The sequence below is a fragment of the Taudactylus pleione genome, unplaced genomic scaffold (genome assembly GCF_031769625.1).
Source record: "Taudactylus pleione unplaced genomic scaffold, aTauple2 ptg000667l, whole genome shotgun sequence".
Taxonomy (NCBI): Eukaryota; Metazoa; Chordata; class Amphibia; order Anura; family Myobatrachidae; genus Taudactylus; species Taudactylus pleione.
Genome location: NW_028285069.1, coordinates 3,178,939 through 3,204,230, shown reverse-complemented (window position 1 = coordinate 3,204,230; position 25,292 = coordinate 3,178,939).

The following is a 25,292-nucleotide window of genomic DNA, read 5'->3' as shown; positions in this document are numbered from 1 at the left end:
ACAGAAAGCTGTCAGGGTAGGATACTTATACCCTGGGTCTCGCAGTGATTGGCTGATGCGGTCAGGTAGACACCAGCCTGGCTGTCACTGGAGACTAACGGTCAGCTGACTAGGACCAATATGGGGGCGTCCAATGTCCGGAGCTGGCGGGAATGCTACCGGACTCCAAGCCCCCTGAGACCATCAGCAACGCTGTGAGCTGGCCGGGCCTGCCATAGCAGCGCCCAGTGTTCTAAGCTGGTCAGGACGCTGCCGGAGCTCCGGGCCTCTGAGACCACCGCCACGCTGGGGACCCGTCAACAGCACACTCTGAGAGCCCCCAGTCAGAGCAGCACAACCCCGAGGGTAAGGACGGCTCCTGACAGTATGATGTTTTTGGGGGGTGACATCTTGTCATGTCCCTGTTCTTATCATGGTGGGGGCAGCCCCCAGCCTCTCCAGGCACATCATGTGGATGACGTGGTGACACCATCCGAGGGGGTGACACCAAAATAGCAGAGCAGCTCTGCTATTTTAGTGTCACCCTCTCCGATAGTGTCACCCGGTGCGACCTGCTTTGCCGATGCCTCCCTAGTTATGCCACTGCCGTAGTGACAGCGCCCTGTGCAGCAGCACCACTTGCACTCCCCAAGGTACGGTCCTGAAAAGAGCCTTCATACTATGTAGGCGACTGACATCTGTGAGGATCAACCACAGTACAGACAACAAGTGTCAGCCCATCATTAACACTGCATTAAGTGAGGATCTTCCGCAATACCAGCTACAAATGACAGGTGGCACTCCATGGTCAACACTGACAACTGCAATGTGTTATGGTGCATACACACGATCAGATTTTTCCTTCAGATATGAACGATAACGATTTAAAAATCGTTCAGTCGTTCATATCTGAAGGAAAATCGTTCATATCTGACATGCCTGAACGATGGACGATCAACGATGCGCGTTCCCGTTTGTCAGATAACGATATCTGACATCTGATGGGTTTGCAGTCAGACTTGGACGATTCCATTCATTTTAATGCAGTCAAAAATCGTTCAATCGTTCAAATCGTTCAAAACTTTGGTAAAATCGTTCAAATCGTTTAATCGTTCAGTCGTTCATCTGACAAATCTGACAAGTCTGACAAATCTGACCGTGTGTACGCTCCATTAGGATCTGCCGAAATACCAGCTACAGACAACAGGTGGCAGTGCATCGTCAGCACTAACAACTTCACATTCTTTTTCACTTAAGCTGTACATCCACTATACAATTTTCTGCCAGATATCTGTCCAATCTGGCTGGTTGGAATGAAAACCTGGTAATGTATGGGAGCAAATGACAATCGTCCATTTGCTCCATAACACTGGAAAATAGCCAAAAATGGTTGGTCAGACAAATTGGTTAAAACACACAAATGTAACCAATTTGAACAATTTTTTTTGTCCTTTTTTCAGTGTTTAAAATAGGGATGTGCAGGCTCGGATAGGTTCGAGTTTGCACGTGGAGTTCGGATTTTTCCCTCCAAAAAAACGGAACTCAGAACGAGGCAAAACGTCATCTTACATGGACGAACATCATCATTCCTGGTCTTTTGTCCAGGAATGATGATGTTCGTCCATGTAAGATGACGTTTTGCCTCGTTCTGAGTTCCGTTTTTTTGGAGGGAAAAATCCGAACTCCACGTGCAAACTCGAACCTATCCGAGCCTGCACATCCCTAGTTTAAAACCATATGATCGACTGTCACTTGCTCCCATACATTACCAAGTTTTCATTCCAACCGGCCAGATTGGACAGATATCTGATAATTGTATAGTGTATGCCCAGCTTTACTGCAACCAACATCTTTTTAGAGGTCATAGGCAAATGCAGGGAGGGTTTCTGGTTGCCTGGAAACCCCCTCCCCAGCCCACACCATATTGACTACAATAGAAATAACATATAATACTAAAGTTGCATGTTTTTAAGATACCCTCATTGTCACAAATTAAATAATTAGCACCACCTATTGATCTTTTACAATGTGTGAGCCAGTAATGAATACACTGGTGCACCAACTAGGAGATCTGGAAAACATGCACTGTTAGGGGTGCACTGATATAGACCATCTATAGAGTCAATTTTTAATACTGTATAATAATATACTATCCAGTGCATAAGGAGACCAATCTATACATACATGTCCAAGGCAGTGCAAGGTTCTTTTGATGCTCCCCCAGCCTCCCGAACTTGCTCCAATGATCTGGAATGGAGCCCAGATCTGAAATAAAAACATTCAGCTCAGGCAGGATGGCCCAACTTCCACATATAATGGCTTACTGTGATCACTGGTGCAGGTCTGTATATGTCAGAATTACTATCACATACACTATACTTCGTATGACATATATTATAGCTGGTTAAGTGCTAATTATGCCCTCACGGACTGGCCACACTTGCTTTAAAATCAAGGATTTGGAAACCCCTCTCTAGAATCATAGATTTACTAAAATTTCTGAAAATTAAGAATGGAGGTGTTGCCCATAGCAACCATTCAGATTGTAGCTATAATTTCTCCATTGCATTTTGGAAAATGATAAACGGAATCTGCAACTTGCTATGGATAACATCACTACTTGTCTGTTTTAGAAGCTTTAATAAATCTACCCCATAGTGAGTTAAAAGTACAACTAGAGAATCCAGCTCTATGCAGCGTGTTGTTTATGGCACACACTCTAACCAATCTGTCCTTCAGCTGAATGCATCCAACTGAACATACACACATTAACACCCCTTATGTATATGTGTCTTTTCCCTACATACTGTAAGTTATGGAGGATGCGCATCTATCTCTTATACCTCTTTTCCACCAAAAACCCGGGTCCGACCTGTGTTTTCAGACATGGTTCCAACTTCCAACCCAGGTCAGACACCATTTACACAGCACCGTCGATCTGGGTTATTCTCAGGGCAGCCCCGTTCACACTGAACCTGGGTCTGCCCTGCTAAACTTGTGAGGTCATAAAAAGTGGGAGGTGACTGCTCCACAACCACCAATCAGCTCATTTTAGGCATGACCCAGGTCGGATAACCTGAGTGGCACTGTTTACACTGCACCGTTACCCAGGTCCATCCTGGGTCCGACCCTGGTAGCTACCTGGGTTTGATTGCCGGGTCACTTGACCCAGGTTATTTTTCAGGGACCCTTTTACACTGAGCTGCGACCCGGGTAGACCCAGCAATAACCCAGGATTTGCTCTGGTGGAAAAGGGGTATAAATGAGCATACAAGTAGCCAATGATACAACCAGTTTAGCTGCTGCCATGAAGGAAGTCTAGTAACTCCCAACTTACTCTGTAACATCTTCTCAGCCTCACACGTATCTCTAAGTTACAGAGACATAAGGGTCTATTTACTAAGCCTTGGAGAGAGATAAAGTGGTTGGAGATAAAGTACCAACCAATCAGCTCCTAACTGTCACTTCACAGGATGTTTTAAAAAGGACAGTTAGAAGTCGATTGGTTGGTACTTTATCTCTATCCAAGGCTTAGTACATAGACCCCTAGTTTAATGATTGAGGCACATGCATGCTGGCACTTGTAGTGTCATAAGTGTGCAAAATAATTGGTGCCTCCATTGTTACTGAGTTAATTGGGCCACGATTAAAATAAAATACTTTTGGCCCCATTATTTCGTTTATAAATAATATAGGCCCTTAATATGTATTACATTTTTATATTATCCACGTAATCAAAATGTGATTAATTTTATTATTTTGCGTGGTGGTGCCGTAGAACAGCTCTGAGGTCATGGGTTGGAATCCAAACAGGATCGTTATGTGTGGAGCTTATATGTTCTCCCCATGTTTGCGTGGGTTTCCTACCACTATCCCAAAAAATATACCGGTACTGTAGGTTAATGGGATTCTGGAAAAAAAAATAGCGTCTTTATGTACATATGGAGGGTGACTGCTGTGAATGGATGAAATATTCTTTGTAAAGCACTGCGTCCTAAGTGTGCACTGTATAAATAAATGTTCATAAATAAATGTTATTAAATTGTTAATTTGCCTCCAATAATAAATTAATAATTGTGCTCAAAAATATATTCATTGTTTTGGACCCTTAATTAATTATTAGGGGTCTATTCATGAAGGCAAAAGTATTCCTTGTGATAATTAAGGATTGAACTTGCTGCGAGTTCAGTTCTTGTATTAGAGGCTTCATCACGCCTCCTATACTTAGTTATCACTTCCGAAAAGCTGCTCTTTTTGCAGATGCAGCTTTTCGGAAAAAGGGAACATTTCCCTGCTTCACTGTCTCTTCTCAGCCGGTCTTTAAGCTGCAGTACAAGCTGTGAAGACAGTGGCAAATGCAGGATTTTGAAAGGAGGGTTTCCAAATAATTGGTTACAGAACCAATGACAAAAAAAAGTCTAACCAGAATAAACCTGCAACATTCACTTTATTGTGTACTTCAAGTATTTTAATATAAATAACAATAAATAATATAAATAACAAGGCATCTGGGAATAAACTTGCTTATGCACAATGTGTAACAGTATGTACGATCAAAATGTAAACTACCAGTGCAATTTACGCCACACAGTAGTCTCTTATTCATGTTATGACACACAGTAGTGCCCCTTTTACACAATGCCCACATTAGTGCCCCTTATACACAATGCCCACAGTGGTAGTGCCCCTTATACAATGCCCACAGCAGTTTTGCCCCTTATACAATGCCCACAGCAGTGGTGCCCCTTACACAATGCCCCCAGGAGTGGTGCCCCCTATGCAGTGCCCCCAGTAGTGGTGCCCCTTATGCAGTGCCCTCAGTAGCGGTGCCCCTTATGCAGTGCTCCTATGCAATGCCCCATTAGTAGTGCCCCCAGTAGTAATGCACCCATTAGTAGTGCCCCCATTAGTAATGCACCCTGTAGTAATGCCCCCTGTAATAGTGCCCCCAATAGTAATGCCCCCATTAGTAGTACCCCCATTGGTTGTGGCTGACCAGATAACTTTATGTGTATGCAGCTTAATACCTCTTTTCCACCAAAAACCCAGGTCCGACCTGGGTTTTTGGACATGGTTCCAACCCTGGTCTGACCCAGGTCAGACCCATTTACACTGCAGCTTCGATGTGGGTTACTCCCAGGTCAGCCCTGTTCACACTGAACTCAGGTCTGCCCTGCTAAACCTGTGAGGTCATAAAAAGTGGGAGGTGAATGCCCCACAACCACCAATCAGCTCATTGTAGGCATGACCAAGGTCAGATAACCCGGGTTGAACCATTTACACTGCACCATTACCCAGGTCCATCCTGGGTCCAACCCTGGTAGCTACCTGGGTTGGATTGCTGGGTCACTTGACCTGGGTTATTTTTCAGGGACCCTTTTACACTGAGCTGCGACCCGGGTAGACCCAGCAAAAACCCAGGGTTTTGCTCTGGTGTAAAAGGGGTATAAGTAACCTCACTGGGCAATCTCACCAGGCGACAGGAACGTCTATTGTTTGTTTTCTTATGATGTGAGAAATCACAGCTTATTAAGTCTAACAATGTGTATTGAAAACACTGGAAAAAATCAGCAGGAGGAATTGCAGTTGCTTGTGTTTAAAAATCTAAGTTTTCTGGTGATTTTCCATTGACTTTATGTTTAATACATTCAGTGGTTTAGAACTCGCCCAATAAATGACCAATAATTGTCAATTTTAGCAAATCACACTCCTCTACCTTTCCGCACAAGGGTTAATGTACTCTCACCTTATTAGACCTAGGGTTATCGCCCTCTCACTGGTTATATCATCAGACATTTATTTGCGCAGTTTTTGCAGCTGTATATTTGCATAATTGATTAATAGCTTATTATGTTTCCACTACTCAAGAACTGAAACCTTTTTCCAAGCAAAAAATATTTCTGTGTGATAATGATCCACTGCCAGATTAAGGGCCTGATTCAGCAAGGAACGCAAAGGAAAGAACGCACGCAATCGGTCGATTAATTCGCACTGGCATGCATTGCTCTGCACGTGCGCAAACTAGCCAGTGCGATCGGGTTATGGTACGCAGACTACACGCAGACCCTTCTGATATTGATTGACAGGAAGTGCCATTTGTGGGTGGTGACGGTGGGTGGTCAGGCGAACGCAGGCGTTATAACTCCATTATAGGGGCGTGCATAATTAAGGCAGTGCAGCGGCATATGCAGCCATACCGTAAGCTGTACACAGGGAGCGGCCAAAATCCTGCGACAGGTCAGGTCACCACTATTATGCTAATGGGTCCGATGGTTCTCGATGTTACCGATGTTTACGCTATCTTGCATACTAATCAGGCTGAGAGTAAAGGGAGATGGGCGGCTCAGCATATTCTTGCAGTGGACGGGTGCATGCGTCTGCTGGCATGAGTTCCTTGCCGAATCAGGCCCTCAGTCAGGAGATCTATCTTTCTATCTACAGTATCTATCTCATATCTATTTATCTACAGTATTATTATTACATTTTATTTATAGGGCACCACAAGTGGTCAGCAGCGCCGTACATACAGTAATGGGTACACAGAACATTACATTACAATACAGTAACCAAAATATAAACAGAACACAAGTAACAAATAGCAACACTATTCTCCATACTAGGGGTGTGCACCGGCCACTTTTCGTGTTTTGGTTTTGGATCTGGATCTTTCTTCGTGTTTTGGATCTGGATTGGTTTTGCCAAAACCACCCTTCCGTGTTTTGGGTTCTGGGTTTAGTGTTTTGGATCTGTATTTTTTTGAAAAAAAGCATAAAAACAGCTAAAATCACAGAATTTGTAGGTTTTTCTGCTCCTATGCTATTATTAACCTCAATAACCTTAATTTCCACTCATTTCCAGTCTATTCTGAACACCTCACACCTCACAATAGTGTTTTTATGTCCAAAAGGTTGCACCGAGGTAGCTGGATGACTATGCTAAGCGACACGAGTGGGTGGCACAAACACGTGACCCATCTAGGCGTGAAACTGCAGTGGCAGACAGGATGGCAGTTTGAAAAACTAGGCCCCAAACTGTGCATAATGCAAAGAAAAAAAAGAGGTGCAAGATGGAATTGTCCTTGGGCCCTCCCACCCACTCTTATGTTGTATAAACAGGACATGCACACTTTAACAAACCAATCATTTCAGCGCCAGGGTCTGCCACACAACTGTGGCTGAAATGATTGGTTCGTTTGGGCCCCCACAAAACAAGCTGGCAATTAATCTGTCCCTGCACAAACTGGCTCTACGGAGGCAAGATGTCATCCTCATCCTCCTCATCCACCGATTCCTCACCCTCTTCAGTGTGTACATCCTCATCCTCACAGAGTATTAATTCGTCCATGCTGGAACCACAGGTCCCTCTGTACGTTCTGGAGGCTGGTCTCCCTGGAAGAGTTGATAATTCATTTTATGAACATCATCTTCTCCACATTTTGTGGAAGCAACCTCCTACGCCTTTCGCTGACAAGGTTCCCGGCTGCACTAAACACTCTTTCGGAGTACACACTGGAGGGGGGGCAACTCAGGTAAAATAGAGCCAGTTTGTACAGGGACCTCCAAATTGCTTCTTTTTCCTGCCAGTACAGGTACGGACTGTCTGACATGCCTACTTGGATGCTGTCACCGATGTAATCCTTTAACAGACAGACGCACGCTTGTCGCTGCTGCTTTGAAGATGCAAGTGCGGCTACAGCCCACACAATTCACAAAGACAGAAAAAAGAAGAAGAATATTTTTATTGTTTGTGTAGCACACTTTGAGGGTGTCACCACCCTTTAACAGACAGACGCACGCTTGTCGCTGCTGCTTTAAGGATGCAGGTGCGGCTACAGCCCACACATTTCACAAAGACCGAAAAAAAAGAACAATATTTTAATTGTTTGTGTAGCACACTTTGAGGGTGTCACCACCCTTTAACAGACAGACGCACGCTTGTCGCTGCTGCTTTAAGGATGCAGGTGCGGCTACAGCCCACACAATTCACAAAGACAGAAAAAAGAAGAATATTTTTATTGTTTGTGTAGCACACTTTGAGGGTGTCACCACCCTTTAACAGACAGACGCACGCTTGTCGCTGCTGCTTTGAGGATGCAAGTGCGGCTACATCGCACACAAGTCACAAACACATTAAAATTTTTATTTTATTTTTTGGAGCACTTTGAGAGTAACAACACCCTTTAACAGACAGACGCACGCTTGTCGCTGCTGCTTTGAGGATGCAAGTGCGGCTACAGCCCACACAATTCACAAAGACAGAAAAAAAAAGAACAATATTTTAATTGTTTGTGTAGCACACTTTGAGGGTGTCACCACCCTTTAACAGACAGATGCACGCTTGTCGCTGCTGCTTTAAGGATGCAGGTGCGGCTACAGCCCACACATTTCACAAAGACAGAAAAAAAAAGAACAATATTTTAATTGTTTGTGTAGCACACTTTGAGGATGTCACCACCCTTTAACAGACAGACGCACGCTTGTCGCTGCTGCTTTGAGGATGCTGGTGGAATCTAGACGGGATTTGGAACCGAGGACACACTACCTCCATCAATTGTCTAAATCCCACTGCACTAATGGCGGATACCGGACGCACGTCTAACACCAACATAGCAGTCAAGGCCTCAGTTATACGTTTTGCTTCAGGATGACTGCTGTCGTACTTCATCCTCATCGCTAGGGACTGTTGGAGGGTCAATTGTTTAGTAAAAGTAGTGATGTTCCTACTTCCTCTCTGGGATGATGAACAACTCCCAGCAGCAGCAACAGCACTAGGAGGAAGTGGTTCTTGATCTTTCCCTATTTTATTTTTATCGGAGAAAGTTTGGTCCTCCATTTATGTTATATTGATATATACGTGCGGCTAAAGCGCACACAAACACAGAAAATATTTTTTTATTTTTGCTGGAGAATAGTGCACTTTGTGGGTTACACCACCCTTTAAGAAATGAGCCAGCCGGCTCTTTACTTATGGGACACAGGCGCACGCTTGGCGCTGCTCCTTTGTTGATGCACGTGCAGCCACAGTGCACACAAGTCACAAACACAGAAAATATATATTTTTTTGTTTTGGAGTGTACTTTGGGGGTTACAGAACCCTTTAACGGTCAAGCCAGCCGGCCCTTTACTTATGACACAGGCGCACGCTTGGCACTACTTTGTTGATGCACGTGCGGCTACTGCGCACACAATTCACAAACACAGAAAATAATTTTTTTTTGGTTTGGACTGGAGTGTACTTTCGGGGGTTACAGCACCCTTTAACGGTCAAGCCAGCCGGCCCTTTACTTATGACACAGGCGCACGCTTGGCACTACTTTGTTGATGCACGTGCGGCTACTGCGCACACAATTCACAAACACAGAAAATAATTTTTTTTTTGGTTTGGACTGGAGTGTACTTTCGGGGGTTACAGCACCCTTTAACGGTCAAGCCAGCCGGCCCTTTACTTATGACACAGGCGCACGCTTGGCACTACTTTGTTGATGCACGTGCGGCTACTGCGCACACAATTCACAAACACAGAAAATATTTTTTTTTTTGGTTTGGACTGGAGTGTACTTTCGGGGGTTACAGCACCCTTAATGGTCAAGCCAGCCAGCCCTTTACTTATGACACAGGCGCACGCTTGGCACTACTTTGTTGATGCACGTGCGGCTACTGCGCACACAATTCACAAACACAGAAAATAATTTTTTTTTTGGTTTGGACTGGAGTGTACTTTTGGGGGTTACAGCACCCTTAACGGTCAAGCCAGCCGGCCCTTTACTTATGACACAGGCGCACGCTTGGCACTACTTTGTTGATGCACGTGCGGCTACTGCGCACACAATTCACAAACACAGAAAATAATTTTTTTTTGGTTTGGACTGGAGTGTACTTTCGGGGGTTACAGCACCCTTTAACGGTCAAGCCAGCCGGCCCTTTACTTATGACACAGGCGCACGCTTGGCACTACTTTGTTGATGCACGTGCGGCTACTGCGCACACAATTCACAAACACAGAAAATAATTTTTTTTTTGGTTTGGACTGGAGTGTACTTTCGGGGGTTACAGCACCCTTAACGGTCAAGCCAGCCGGCCCTTTACTTATGACACAGGCGCACGCTTGGCACTACTTTGTTGATGCACGTGCGGCTACTGCGCACACAATTCACAAACACAGAAAATAATTTTTTTTTGGTTTGGATTGGAGTGTACTTTCGGGGGTTACAGCACCCTTTAACGGTCAAGCCAGCCGGCCCTTTACTTATGACACAGGCGCACGCTTGGCACTACTTTGTTGATGCACGTGCGGCTACTGCGCACACAATTCACAAACACAGAAAATAATTTTTTTTTTGGTTTGGACTGGAGTGTACTTTGGGGGTTACAGCGCCCTTTAACGGTCAAGCCAGCCGGCCCTTTACTTATGACACAGGCGCACGCTTGGCACTACTTTGTTGATGCACGTGCGGCTACTGCGCACACAATTCACAAACACAGAAAATATATTATTTTTTTAGCACTTGGGGGGAGCACCCCTGATGGACAGAGCACCCCCTGGACAACACTACAGCACCCCTTTAGGACTGGGACATTGCACAGGACTTTGGAGTGGACACAGCCCCTATGGAGAACTGACTGCACAACACAGTCCAGCCAGCCCCTATGGACTTTTTTGAAGTAGTGGACACAGCCCCTATTAACAACAGCAGCACAGCACAACACAGCCAGCCCCTATGGACTTTGAAGTAGTGGACAACAGCAGCACTACACTACACTACACTACACAGCCCTAACTCCCACCCTCCCTCTTCACTGTCCACAGCCGAGTGAGAAAATGGCGCCGACGTGGGTACCTTATATAGGATCCAAAACCCGCGAGACTCGGAAGGCGGGATGATGACGTTTTGCCTCGATTTCAGATCCGAGTCAGGCGGGAAAAGTCGAGCCTGACTCGGATCGGACTCGGATCGGGGGGGCTCGGGGGGGTTCGGATTTCAGAAATCCGAACCCGCTCACCCCTACTCCATACACAATACAGCTGGGAAGGTGAAGGCTGTCATTGAAGTGCTTGAGAAGAAGGCTGTGGGACAGTAGGGAGGAGGACCCTGCTCCTAGGAGCTTACAATCTAGGGGAGAAGGGAAACAGACAGAAGAAATGAGGCATGAGTGTGTAGAGGGGGACCTGAGTGCAGAAAGTAGACAAGTTAGAGATGGCTGAGGTAGGAGGGAGAGCGACCTGGTGACACGGTTATGTGGTGGAAGGGTATGCTTTGATGAACAGGTGGGTTTTCAGTGCATGTTTGAAGCTCTGCAAGGTCGGGGAGAGCCTGATCGAGTGAGGAAGCTCATTCCAATGGAGGGGGGCTGCATGGGCAAAATCTTGGACACGAGCATGAGATGAAGTAACCAGGGTGGAGGATAGGTAACAGTCATTGGCAGATCGGAGTGAACGGGAGGGAGTATGTAAGGAGATGAGGTTGGAGATGTAGGGAGCAGTAGAGTTAGAGATAGCCTTGTATGTGAAGGTGAGGAGTTTGAAGAGGATTCTGTAGGGGAAGATAAGTATCTATCTATCTATCTATCTATCTATCTATCCATCCATCTATCTACACACAAGGTGGTACAACAAGTAAGGTAACAAGACATATCATGTGTGTAATATTCTCTATTTCATTCTCATTTTCCACCAGGCCAGAGATGGTAGATTACTGCTTCCACCCCCCTAGCTATCACACTGCGCCTCACATCAGTCATACTGTCCCAACAACAGTGTAAGATGGCGGGGCTGGTGGTAACATGGTCACACGTAGAGGTGCGTAGTGTGATTAGATTTCTGCATCTATAAGGCACATAAGCGGCTGAAATTCATCACCAACTTGGCGAGTGTGTACGATGATGACATCATGTCATGACAACAGGTTTGGGTTTGATGCGCTGCCTTTCATAACGGCAGGACAGATGTTCAAGATGATCAGCGATCCGGCCGGCCAAGCGCGTCCACCACAGATGACAATTTGTGTCGCATTGGTCTGATTCAGGAGGACAGATCATTAGAGTTAGTGATATTGTTGATGAACTGAACATCTCAGTGGGTACTGTCAACAACATCGTTCATAAGCAATTGGGGTACAGGCAAAAGTGTTCACGCTGGTTACCGAAGCAACTCACAGACATTCACAAAACCAGTAAGATAAGATTGTCTCTCGTGCACGGGACGCGATACCATGAGGAAGGAGTGCAGTTCCTGCAGCATATTGTTACTGGAAATTAAATGTGGGAGCATCATGTGACACCGGAGACGAAGCCGGCATCCATGACATGGAAACATACATCATCCCCACGTTCAAAGAAAATCAAAACAACTGAATCAGCAAAGAAGATCATGGTGACCGTGTTTTGGGACCACAAGGGCATTCTTCTGGTTGATTTCCTCACAAGGGTGGGATGCACTACAGCCATGGCCAAAAGTTTTGAGAATGAGTATTGGTTTTCACAAAGTCTGCTGCTTCAGTTTTTATGATAGCAATTTGCATGTCAGGACGTGGCCTGGGATCGGCCGCTACTCACCTCTGCGCTGGTGTCCTTGGGCTTAGGTGTCCAGACGTTGAGAGTGGAGGTGAGTGGTGACTGAGTATTCTCCCTGGGGTCCGCTAGGGCTTCCGTGCGTGCGTCCTGGTTTCCAGTGTGCCAGGCATGGGCGCAGCCATGTTAGCTCATATCACCTGACTAGTCTCTCCCAATGATAGTCCTGTGGTCACTCAGCTGATCCTCTGATCCAATGATCAGCCACTCAGGGGTATTTTAGTCTGATTCCAGGAACAAGTAACTGCTGTTCTACTTCGCTGTTCCAGTGACTTGTGATACTCACCAGTGTTACTCTGTGCTATTCCTTCAGAGAGTTGCTTCAGCCTGCTCACAGTTCTCCAGTTTCCTGTATTAGCTTCCATGCTAACCCTTAGTCTGAGATTTTAGCTCTCTCACAGTACTTTATATCTCTTTCCTGTGTGTCTTTGTATTTATGCCTGTCTTCTCTCTGTGTCTCACTGTGCTAATCACTAGTTAGCTCACAGCTGGACCTCCCAGCACTCTCCCAGTATTTGCCTTTATCCAGTACCAGCATTTCTAGCTCTCCCAGTATTTGCCTTTGTCCAGTACCAGCATTTCTAGCTTTCCCAGTATATGCCTGTCTTCTCTCTGTGTCGCAGCTCCAGAATCTGTTGCAGTTCCTGTACGTTTTCCGGTGTTTCCAAGCAAGCCTGCGACTGGGATTACTACATGTGCCTGTGTCCACTTCTCTCTGTGTTTTGATAGAGCCAAAATCACTCCGGGCCTTGCGGTTGAAAAACTCAACCACAGGCTCCGGCTCGCAGTGGCGATGGTCGTGATGGTCAAGACCATCGCGGCCATCAAACTGCACGCTCGTATAGGCTGTGGGTGGTGACCCACAGCTATACGAGCGTCCAGGAGGACGCTCCATAATTATGGAGGGCGGCCCTCATTCAGAGTGTGCGCTCTGCTCAGAGCGTACGGCTCTGAATGAGGGCCTTAATCCCAAAAACAACATTTCCACTGCATTTCAGTCCTGCCACAAAAGGAGTGCGTTGACGAGGACAAGGCTGGAGATAAATCTGTCATGCTGATTGAATTAGATTGAATTAGACTAGAAGCTTTAAAAGGAGGGTGGAACTAGACAGTATTGTTCTTCCTCTGTTAACCATGATGAAATGCAAGGGAAAATGTGCAGTCATCATTGCTTTCCACAAAAAGGGCTTCACAGGCAAGGTTATTGCTGCTAGTAAGATTGCACCAAAATCAACCATTTATCTAATCATCAAGAACGTCAAGGAGAGAGGTTCAATAGTTGTGAAGAAGGCTTCAGGTTGCTCAAAAACGCACAGCCAGTGCCAGGATAATCTCCTAAAGATGATTCAGCTGCGGGATCACCAGTGCAGAACTTGCTCAGGAATGGCAGCAGGCAGGTGTGAGTGCACAGTGAGGCGAAGACTTTTTGAGGATGGCCTGGTGTCAAGAAGAGCAGCAAAGAATCCACTTCTATCTGGGAAAAAACATCAGGGACAGACTGATATTCTGCAAAGGTACAGGGATTGGACTGCTGAGGACTGGGGTAAAGTTATTTTCTCTGATGAATCCCCTTTCTGATTGTTTGGGCATCTGGAAAAAACACTTGTCCGGAGAAGGAAAGGTGAGCGCTACCATCAGTCCTGTGTAATGCCAACAGTAAAGCATCCTGAGACCATTCATGTGCGGGGTTGCTTCTCAGCCAAGCGAGTGGGATCACTCACAATTTTGCCTAAGAACACAGCCATGAATAAAGAATGGTACCAAAACATCCTCCAAGAGCAACTTCTCCCAACCATCCAAGAACAGTTTGGTGAGGAACAATGCCTTTTCCAGCATGATGGAGCACCTTGCCATAATGCAAAAGTGATAACTAAGGGGTTCGGGGGACAAAACATCAAAATTTTGGGTCCATGGCCAGGTAAATCCCCAGACCTTAATTCCATTGAGAACTTGTGGTCAATCTTCAGGAGGTGGACAAACAAAAAACCCCAAATTCTGACAAACTCCAAGCATTGATTAGGCAAGAATGGGCGGCCATCAGTCAGTATGTGGCCCAGAAGTTGATTGACAGCATGCCAGGGAGAATTGCAGAGGTCTTGAAAAAGAAGAGTCAACACTGCAAATTTTGTCTCTTTTCATAAACTTAACGTACTTGTCAATGAAAGCCTTTGACACTTATGAAATGCTTGTAATGTTACTTCAGTATGCCATAGTAACATCTGACAGAAAGGTCTAAAAACACTTGATCAGCAAATTGTGTGAAAGCCAATACTTGTGCCATTCTCAAAACTTTTGGACATGGCTGTATACTGCAAAATGCAGTCAAACCTCTAAAAATTGCCTAATAGAATCCTATGGGCTTCTCTTCAGAGTTTTCCCACAAGGGATTTAATAAGATCCTCCCAGGGTCCTCCGTGGCTTTCACATGCGCTGGCCTCCAGAGGGACTCCTGGGTCATAAAACTGGAAGTCCCCATACCAGCAAAGGAAGAGCTGTCCTTTGCTTAAATAATCACGTATAGGGCGTTACTAAACATTGGTGTGCAATGTGCATGTGAACATTGGCATGATGCATCGCATCCAAAATGCGAGGCTTGATGTATCCCACCCCAAGGGAGATACTGCAAATGCTGACTGCAAATGTGACACATTGAGCCGGTTACGGAGGGTAATTTGTTGACAACGTCCTGGGTTGCTGTGGACAGTCGTCATATTGCTGCACAATAACGTTTGGCCACACTCAGTAAACCGCACGCATGAGTTATTACGGCGCTACCATTGGGATACACTGGACCGTCTTTCCTACAGCCCTGACCTGGCACCGAGTGACTGGGTGGAAGGCGTTTCGCAACCAACGGTGAAGCTCAGCAAGCCGTCACGTCCTGGCTTCAGGCGCTTGACATTGATTTCTTCGGGATAAATGCTTTGGTGTACCGTTGCAACAAATGTTTAGAAAATATGCTGTACCAAGGCCATACTATTGATTATACGTATATGTATAAGTTAAAGAACTTTACGCAAATAGAGGTTTTGTTACCATATTTATTAAACCACCCTCGTAACGGCCCTGGTTAGACATATACAGTATATATATACAATATATCAGGTATAGGTGGATCTAAGAGGCAAAATATTTCAGGAAGTGGCACCAGCCAAAATACATACAATTTTGCAGTTATACCTGGGTTTTAAATGGAAAAAATCCTTGGAAAATAAATGAGTAGGGGTCTGGCTATGGTTGGAGGATACTTGCTATCTTGATGCATTGGCACATTGCTCCGCCTCTGGTTTTCCATTTTATTCTCCACTTAGTTAGTTATGGCTGAGTTGCTCGGGTTCAGTCCAGGTTATTAGAACTTGGTATTTATACTTATGTACTGTATGCTGCTGGAGCCAGGGCTGCTGGGAAAACAAATTCGTTACGAAAAGAAGAATCGCACCAGGACCCAAATTTATTCAGCAATTCTACACTAAGAGGGGAATTCAATATGAAACGTAAACTTCGCTGTCGAAGTTTACGTTTCATATCGGAGCTTTTACCTGGGATAAAGTATCGGGCGCGCCCCCGCTTATCCCCGTATTCAGTATCAAATTAACGAAAACGGGAGCCTGCGAAGTGAGATTTGCGTAAAGTTATGAAATTTTCCTTTAAAAAATTGTAGGACCCCCCTAAAGTTGTAAAAACATGGGGGATCACTATGAGTACCCCCGTTTTAGCCTGCAAATGAAAGTCGGGGATTTAAATAGCCGCAGCAGGTGTTTTTTTTCCCGACATTGAAGAAGTGATGCAGAAGAGCACTTAGGTTATTTTTTTCGTTTTTTTAAGTGGTCCCATCAAATTTGGGGTACATGAAAATGGGTACTAGCATATTTTGATGTCCCTAAAGTAAGTTTTTAAAAATTCTGCATTTGTGCACCTGCCGCTATAAATCTATTCTAGAAAACACCTGCCGCATACATGCAGAATAGCCCTGAACCTATTTCCCTATTGTTAAACAATTTTTTCCCATTTTCGTTTTTCTCACCCCAATTTTTAAAATATTTTTTTGGGGTGTCCCTATTTTTTTTTTTTTACTTTTTTTGACACAGTTATTTTTTAAATGTCATTCCCAGGGATGCAGGCTATTTTTTTTAAGCCTGCACCCCTAAACCCCAATTCTGCACTTTTTTTCGCCACCTATTCAGTGGTGAAAAGTTATCCCCGTTTTTTTTCAAAGACTTTTCGAACCTGCGAAAAGTCTTTGAAATTGAATACAGTGTAAAACTAAAACCTTCGATAATGACGTCATAGGTGCGATATTAATGCAAAAAACTGAGTTTTCGCTCCATATTGAATTCCCCTATTAGTGGCATATCCAATTAGCCACGGGGTTTATCCCATGGCTAATTGTTGGCGCTGATCAATTCAATCAATAGCCAATATCCCGCTTGTTAATCACCAGAGGGTGCACTTTCCCTCGCAGCCTCAGGAGCAGCGAGGAAGGAAAAGTCAGCGTAAAAATACACCTTACGTGGAATCTGGGTTACTGCGCGTTACCAGATGTTTTACCAAGGCTAAATAATTGAATAGCTCCGGGCGTGAAACTTGGAACTTTTCCCCGTGCGGTAAACCCTAATTGAATATACCCCAAAATTGGGAATTAGGAGTAACTATTGAGTATTTATATATATCGTTTACCCTTGGGGTGATACTCTGAGACACAATAATGGCAAGGTCAGGAGAATGAAACAGATGGTCCCTCTATTAAAGTGCACGAATGTCTTGCATATGAATGTAAAAAATTACTTTTATTGGTATACATAAATAACCAAATGAAGTGGTGTAATATTTGTATCCAGCTAAATAAAGCAGATATAATAAAGAGGAGTAACTTAAAATAATGGCTGTGCATGGTCACATAGGCCTGATGCAGAGATGTATGCTGTTAGTATTGCTGAGGCTTCTTTGGATGCAGCAGCGATGCTAAGATATGCTACTGTAGCAGGAAGTGTCTAAGGACAAAAGACGCCCCCTGTCAGCATCGCAGATCCGAGTGCTGCATCCTAAGACACAGCATCGCATCACCATGGACGCAGTCATTGCCTATCCGAGTAAGTCTAAGCTTACTCAGAATGGACAAAGGAACTACTCTGCCTTGGCCAGGAAAGCTCTGGAAAAAGCAGACCCTGACCTTGGCACTCCCATAAAACAGAGGCGACATAGTGACATGCCTCTGTTTTGTGGCTGCCCTTCCCCACCCCCAAACGGCTGCAGACTGTCCCGTTAAGAGCTGTACTTTGTGGTAGGTAGATGCTAGAGGGACTTCTGAGTTTATTACCCAGAAGTCCCTTTGCGCACGTGCAGAACGGCAGGTGCTGGATCCCTAAAAATGGCGTTACCCACCGGTCCAAGCTCTGGAATGTAACGCATTCAGGGGCTTGGTACATGTGGAAATGCGTCCAAAACTCCGAAAATGGTATTTTCTGAGTTTTGGACGCATTTTCATGCTTTGTACATCCCGCCCTATATTATGTGCCATATAGAGTACTATTGTCAACATAACAAATGAGGATGAGTTAATTTCCTTCTGAACACTGATTTAATGTGACCACGCTCCTTGGGTCTGATGCACAGATGTACACTATGCCGAGTTTCTGCATTTCATCGCTAATCGTCAAACTGCACATGCGTCTGAGTCGCACAGCGCAGGCGTCGTGGTCACTCGCAGCAATTTTTACTTGCAGTGTGATTGTCCTGGAGCGTTTGGGGGAGGTAACGGGGAAAGCAGCAAAGAATGCGTCTGCGATCCCGTACACAAGAAATATGGCTCCGGCATCTCAGGTCCTGATTCAAAATTGGACGGATTTAGACAGCCGCACACAAGCAGCTGTGCAAATCCGTCCATCTCAGATGCAGAAGGAGGTGCTGAAGCTTCCCGCAGCCTGGCCGATGCCTGGTCACACAAGAGGCCAGGAATCTGTGCCCGCCTAAGCATATTCTGGCTTCGTCCCTCCCGGAGAACGGGGTGGAATGCCTCCGTTTTCGGGAACCGCGACCAGGTACGCTCCCGCACTGCTTGGTGGAGTCTGCGAGCAAGATTGTAGGACCTGGGTGCGCAGATCGGGTCTAACGCAATTCCCACAGCCATTCTGCATGACCATAGACTCACTCAGGACTGCGTTAATGTTTAACAATTATAGATACATAAATTACAACCATTGTTTAGGAGTTCTAGTAAAAACGTCCATTTCCCATTGCCTCATATTCTAGCTGAGTGTTAGTAACCAGTGTCCAGCTGCTGTATCAGTTTATTGGACCTAGGGCCTGATTCACTACAGATCGGTATTCTGCTTACACGCAGCGGTGATATGCAAATGTCCGCATTCGCCTAACATAAGGACGCCCACTTCCCCTTACATCCCTTACTCAACGTAGCAAAACAATCAGTAACATCGGACCCATACGCACAGGTAAGGCAGGTCAGACCTCACTCAGGAATTGCTTACTTCAGCGCACGCTATGAGGCATCAGGCTGCGTCTGGTATCGCAGTGGATAATTTATGCATGCCCCTGCAACAGCCGTCCCAACACATTGGCACGCCTGCGTTCGCCCGACCGCCCCCCCCTGTCACCACCCACAAAAGGCACTTCCTGTCAATCACTCTGCCATGGGACTGCGTAGCCTCTGTGATTGCAGTCCCGATTGCAGTGGCCGGCATACGCACTGCAATGCATATGTATGCACAGTACGCAACAATCGGCCGATTGCATGCGCATAAGCAACCGCGTTCCTTGCTGAATCAGGCCCAGAGTCAAGAAAAAAAATCTTGCTATATTTATCTATTACCAGCGTCTAGCTGTAAGGCGGCCATGGGTTGTGCTCTCTGTTGCGGCCATGGGTTGTGCTCTCTGTTGCGGCCATGGGTTGTGCTCTCTATTGCATTTAAACTGTTGCTGAGATGAAGTCTCTCAATGTTAAATTAATCAAGGCAATGCTAGTTTCTACTACATGGAGCCATTATTTAGTTACTCTGTATTGGTATTATCAGCACATTACACAGCTACAGGGCTGTCATCAGAAATTGTGGGGCCCAGGACTGACAAAACCGGCAGGGGAAAACCCCTCATTCCCCTGCTACCTTATTCCTACAAAAAAAAGTCACAAAATATCAAGCTTGCCCTCTTCTGTGTCCAGCCAGCCCTCCTATTATGTGCATCCAGCCAGCCCTCCTATTATGTGCATCCAGCCAGCCCACCCTTCTGTGCATCCAGCCAGCCCCTCTTTCTGTGCATCCAGCCGGCCCCCCCTTCTGTGCATCCAGCCAGCCCCCCCTTCTATGCGTCCAGCCAGCCCCCCCTTCTTTGTGTTCAGCCAGCCTCACCTTATGTGCGTCCCGCCAACCCCACCTTATGAGCGTCCAGCCAGCCCCACCTTATGAGCGTCCAGCCAGCCCCCCCTTCTGTGGATCCAGCCAGCCCCCCCCTTCTGTGCATCCAGCCAGCCCCCCCTTCTATACGTCCAGCCAGCCCCCACTTCTGTGCGTTCAGCCAGCCTCACCTTATGTGCGTCCAACCAACCCCACCTTATGAATGTCCAGCCAGCCCCACCTTATGTGCATCCAGCCAGCCCTCCTATTATGTGCATCCAGCCAGCCCACCCTTCTGTGCATCCAGCCAGCCCCTCTTTCTGTGCATCCAGCCGGCCCCCCCTTCTGTGCATCCAGCCAGCCCCCCCTTCTATGCGTCCAGCCAGCCCCCCCTTCTTTGTGTTCAGCCAGCCTCACCTTATGTGCGTCCAGCCAACCCCACCTTATGAGCGTCCAGCCAGCCCCACCTTATGAGCGTCCAGCCAGCCCCCCCTTCTGTGGATCCAGCCAGCCCCCCCCTTCTGTGCATCCAGCCAGCCCCCCCTTCTATGCGTCCAGCCAGCCTCCCCTTCTGTGCGTTCAGCCAGCCTCACCTTATGTGCGTCCAGCCAACCCCACCTTATGAATGTCCAGCCAGCCCCACCTTATGAGCGTCCAGCCAGCTCCACCTTTTGTGCATCCTGCCAGCTCCACCTTTTGTGCATCCAGCCAGCTCCACCTTTTGTGCATCCAGCCAGCCCCCCTTATGTGCGTCCAGCCAGCCTCCAACAATTGTTTGTTTTGATATTATTCTGTCCTGAAATGTGATATAGGGGGAAATGTAATAGCCTGCAAGATGCAGGCATCGCCGCGATTCCGGCGACTCTGCCCGATTTTTTTTAAAGCAGCAATAATTTAAAAAGCAAAACAGGTTGATTTTGCCTTTTAAATAGTTGTCGATTTAAAAAAATCAGGGAGACCTGCCGGAATGGTGTCGATGCTGGATCTCAGGGCTGCCATCAGAAATCGTGGGGCCCAGTACTGACAACATAGGCAGGGCCCCCTGGGGGATGGTGCAGAGGTGGGCGGAGCTGTTATAATGTGGGTGGAGTTACATTGGGGGCTGGGAAGGACGGATGGACATGGGGACACAGGGCTGGGAAGCCTGGACTGGGAGGGCACACATAAGGCTGGACTGGAGGTGCACAGGGCAGGGAAGGCTAGACCTTAATTGTGGGGGGGGCACAGGGCATGGAAAGCTGGCTGGACTAGAGGGGGCAGGGCAGGGAAAGCTAGGTGTACTAGGGAGGGAGATACAGGGCAGGGAAGGCTGGACTGAGAAGGGGTGACAGGGCAGAGAAGACTGGCTGGATTAGGGGGGCACAGGGCAGGGAAGGATGGTTGATTTAGGCTGAGCACAGGGCAGTGAAGGCTGGCTTGATTAGCGGGAGCACAGGGAAAGGAAGGCTGGCTTCATTAGGGGGGAGCTTAGGGCAGGAAAGGGTGGCTGGACTGGGGGGGGCACGGGACAGAGAAGGCTGGCTGCACTGGGGGGTGGGGGCAAAGGGCAGAGAAGGCTAACTGAAGTAGGGGGTTAGGGTAGGGAAGGCAGGCTCCACTAGGTGGAGGGGCATAGGGCAGGGACTCCGATTCCTACCTTGTTTCTTCAGCGGTCCCGGGAGACAGCGGTGCAGATATATAACGGCAGCCAGGGAGAAACAGCGCTGCCAGCGGTATTTTCAAATATGGCGGCCACTCCTGGTTGGCAGCCGGTTTGTGAGCTGTAATGGCTCGTGGATGGTGCCTGCCCTATTTCAAATACCGTCGGCGGCGCTGTTTCTCCCCGGCTGCAAAAGCCCGATTCTTATCTTCTGCTCTGCAGTCACCAGGCCCCCGCTCTCTCCAGGCCCGGGACTCCAGGCCTGGCAAACCCCCCCTGATGGCGGCCCTGCTGGATCTCACAGGCTATGGGCCTGATTCAGGTCCAGACGGTAAATGGTTTCTTCATGCAGTTTTCCGATGTTAGAAAAAACTGCGCATACACAGGACCCAAACTGCATCCTCGCACGCAATACGCCTGCGTATTGTCAGGTGAGTGATAGTCTGCTGCCGTTCGTATGGGGGCGGCAACGGGCTGCGTTCCAAGGAGCACTGAGGCCAGGGTCTGTGTCATTGGACGCAGATTTCCTGGCCTCGTAAGTGCTTTGGCTTATGCCGTCTGACCAAGGGCAATGCGGCTGAGCAATACCATCCACAACTGAATCGGGCCCTATATACTTCCCCCGTAACCTTCATTTGAGAACTAAAAGCAGATACAGAGAATTCGATTAAATGAAAAGCACAAAACAGTTTCCCTGTTTGTGTGATTAGGGCAGTGATTAGAGCACAGCTCTCTCGGGGATGTCTATCAGCAAAGTTTGTAAAGCTAAAATTACAAAGATCTGCTATTTAATTAGAATATGCATAATGCATCTGATATATAGCATTTGAGAGAGCGCTGCCATCTACTGTCAATTATATAGTTATTAGAGGTCCACAACTAGTCTGTGACCATTGGCCAAGGGTTTCAAAGAGGTCATAGAAATACCAGGAGACTTCTAATATCAATAGCAATTTTCAGTAGGAGCAGGGGCTGGCTGGCAAACTTTGACCTGTGGGGGCCTTGAAATCTATTCTTGGAGATGGGGCATTATCGGGGACCCTTTACTTACAGCCTTGCTAGGGATACATGTTGGTCAGTGAATCACATGGCCTGTGGCCACATCAACTACTACATGGCTGGCCCATACTACTCAAACAGGGCCTGGTCTGGAGGGCACATGCCCCTCAATCCAGCTGGCCTCTGAGTAGGACGTGGTTTATTCCCTGCTAGCTGGGATACCCCGTGTTGCCCAGGTTAAAGACTGGACCCTGAAGTACACCTGCAACCTTTATTTTACATTGTCCTCACCTATAACCCCATTCCATTGATCCTGAAAAGGACCCTACTGCTTGCTAACAGTGGCGTAACTACCGTGGGTGCAAGGAATGCAGCTGCTTGGTGCCCAACCTGCCTCGGTGGGCTGCCGCTCCCCCTGCACCCAGTCACGCATACAAGGTAGGCCGGTCCAGTCACGCAACAAGGTGGGCCGGTCCAGTCAGGGCCATTGAGGGTGGTCAGGGTGTCAGCGGTGTTGATTTGGTGCTGGCCCGCCAGCTGATTATAGCTGGTACACTGGCAGACAGTCATGGAGAGACAGTGCTGCCGGTCACATGGCAATCAGAGCATGCAGACCGGCGCTAGATTTAAATTGCGCTGGCGCTGTCTGTCCATGTCTGCTGCTGACTGCCAGTGCACCAGCTGTCCACACCTGCTGGCTGCTGATGGCACACAGGGGGAGGCAAGAGGCTGTTGGGGGGCACGGGAAGGCGAGCTGCTGGGGGGGCATAATGTGTAAGGGGCATTAATATTGTATGGAATAATGTTATATGGGGCACTACTACTATGTGGCATAATCTGTAAAGGGCATTACTGTGTGGTATAATGTGTAAGGGACATTAGTGTGTGGTGTAAGGTGGCATTACTGTGTGGCATAATGTATAAGGGGCACTACTACTGCATGGCGTAATGTATAAGGGGCACTACTACTGCGTGGCATAATGTGTATAAGGGCTACTACTGTGTGGCATAACCTGAATAGAGTCTATGTGGCATAACATGAATGGGCTCTGTGTGGGGGCAAATGTATGTGGTTTTTGTACCACTGGTGGGGCCCTTTTAAGATCTTGCTATGTGGCCCACAAAGTTCTAGTTACGCACTTGCATGCAAACACAGAGGCTCTGGATTTACTGTAATATGAACTTGCATGAGCTATCAAGTTTGCTCAGATTGAAGTTAAAAGGATACTTTTGTAGCTCTCACAGGTTTTTGGCAGACTACCAATATCCGAAGTTCAGACTTAGTCAAAAACCTAATCCTGGTCAAACTACACCACCCTGCCAAATTTGGTGGAGCTAGGTCCAAAACTCTGGCCGTGCATTAAGGACAAACAGACAGACAGACACGCTTTCTCGATTATTATATAGATAACACCTATGGATTCTTCATGAACATGGAAGAGGTGACATCATATCTTTCAACACTGGGAAAGAGAGGGCCCCATGACGTGCGAGGCCATGCTCCCTATAGCACACAATTTGAGAGCGTGACTGTTCTTCATGCCCCCGTTCTTGTCATGTTAGAGGCTTGCCCAACGTTCTGGGAGCTGCTGGGTAGTCACCAACCTCTCCATGCACAGTACGATTGACTAGTTATCCATTGTTATGCAGAGCAGCAATGACAAAGTTCTCCCTTAACCTCCCCCCCCGTGCCAGTTGAACACTGCGGCCCATGGATGGAACAGTGCCCGAAAAGCGACCTGTCCCGCTGAAATTGAGATGCTTAGGAGGTACTTAGAACTCACCATTGAAAGAAAAGACCAATGTCTGTTTTTCACCATCTCTAGGACGTGTAAGGTTTTAGAGCCCTATGCTCTCAAACAGGGTATGCACCTATAAAAGTGCCTTCTCCACCCATACAATCTCATTTAAGCTATCTCATCCTGCAAAACAAATCTACTTAAGGCTGTCAGAGAGGAGGGTTAGGCACTAGGGTGAGGTTAGGGTTAGGCTATGGAGGAGGAGGTTAGGTTTAGGCTGCGGGAGGAGGTTAGGGTTAGGCAGTAGGTTGAGGTTAGGCTATGGATGAGGAGGTCAGTGTTAGGCTGTGGGCGGAGGTTAGGGTTAGAGGTATGCAGTCGGGAAGCCGGCGGACCTAATCCCGACAGCCGGCTTCCTGACTGTCATATCCTGGCAAGTGTCTAAAGACAGGCGTCGATATGCTGGCGCCTGTCATTAGACATACGCTGGGAGCTCGACATCCCGATCGAAGGGGTGCCGGGCGCCGATAGCCGCGGGGGGGAGGGTTAGGTTTAGGGTTCCCGGGGGGGACTTAGGGTTAGGCACCCCCCCGGGGGACTTTAGGCGGCGGGGAAGGGGGGGTTAGGTTTAGGCACTTAGAGGGGGGATTGGAGTTAGCCACTGGGGGGGAAGGTTAGGGTTAGGCACCCCTAAGGCAGTGTTAGGGGTAGAAAAAGGATAGTATATACAGTACTTACCTGGGGACGATCAGGATTTCCTCCTCTGCCGGGATGCCACTGTCGGGATTTCAACCGCCGGGCATGGGTCTGGCGGTAAATCATACCGATTCCGGGTTAGGCTATGGGGGGGGTTCGGTACTAGAGTGAGGGTTACAGGTAAGGATTAGGGTTAGGGTAAGAATACGTACCAGAACACTGGAGGATTAGAGGTCTGCACCAGAAGTGACAGTCATATGACCGTCATGACCTGGAAACTGCGCAGGAGCAGGTCATTCACTGCCAGGCCACCAGGGCCGAAATGTCA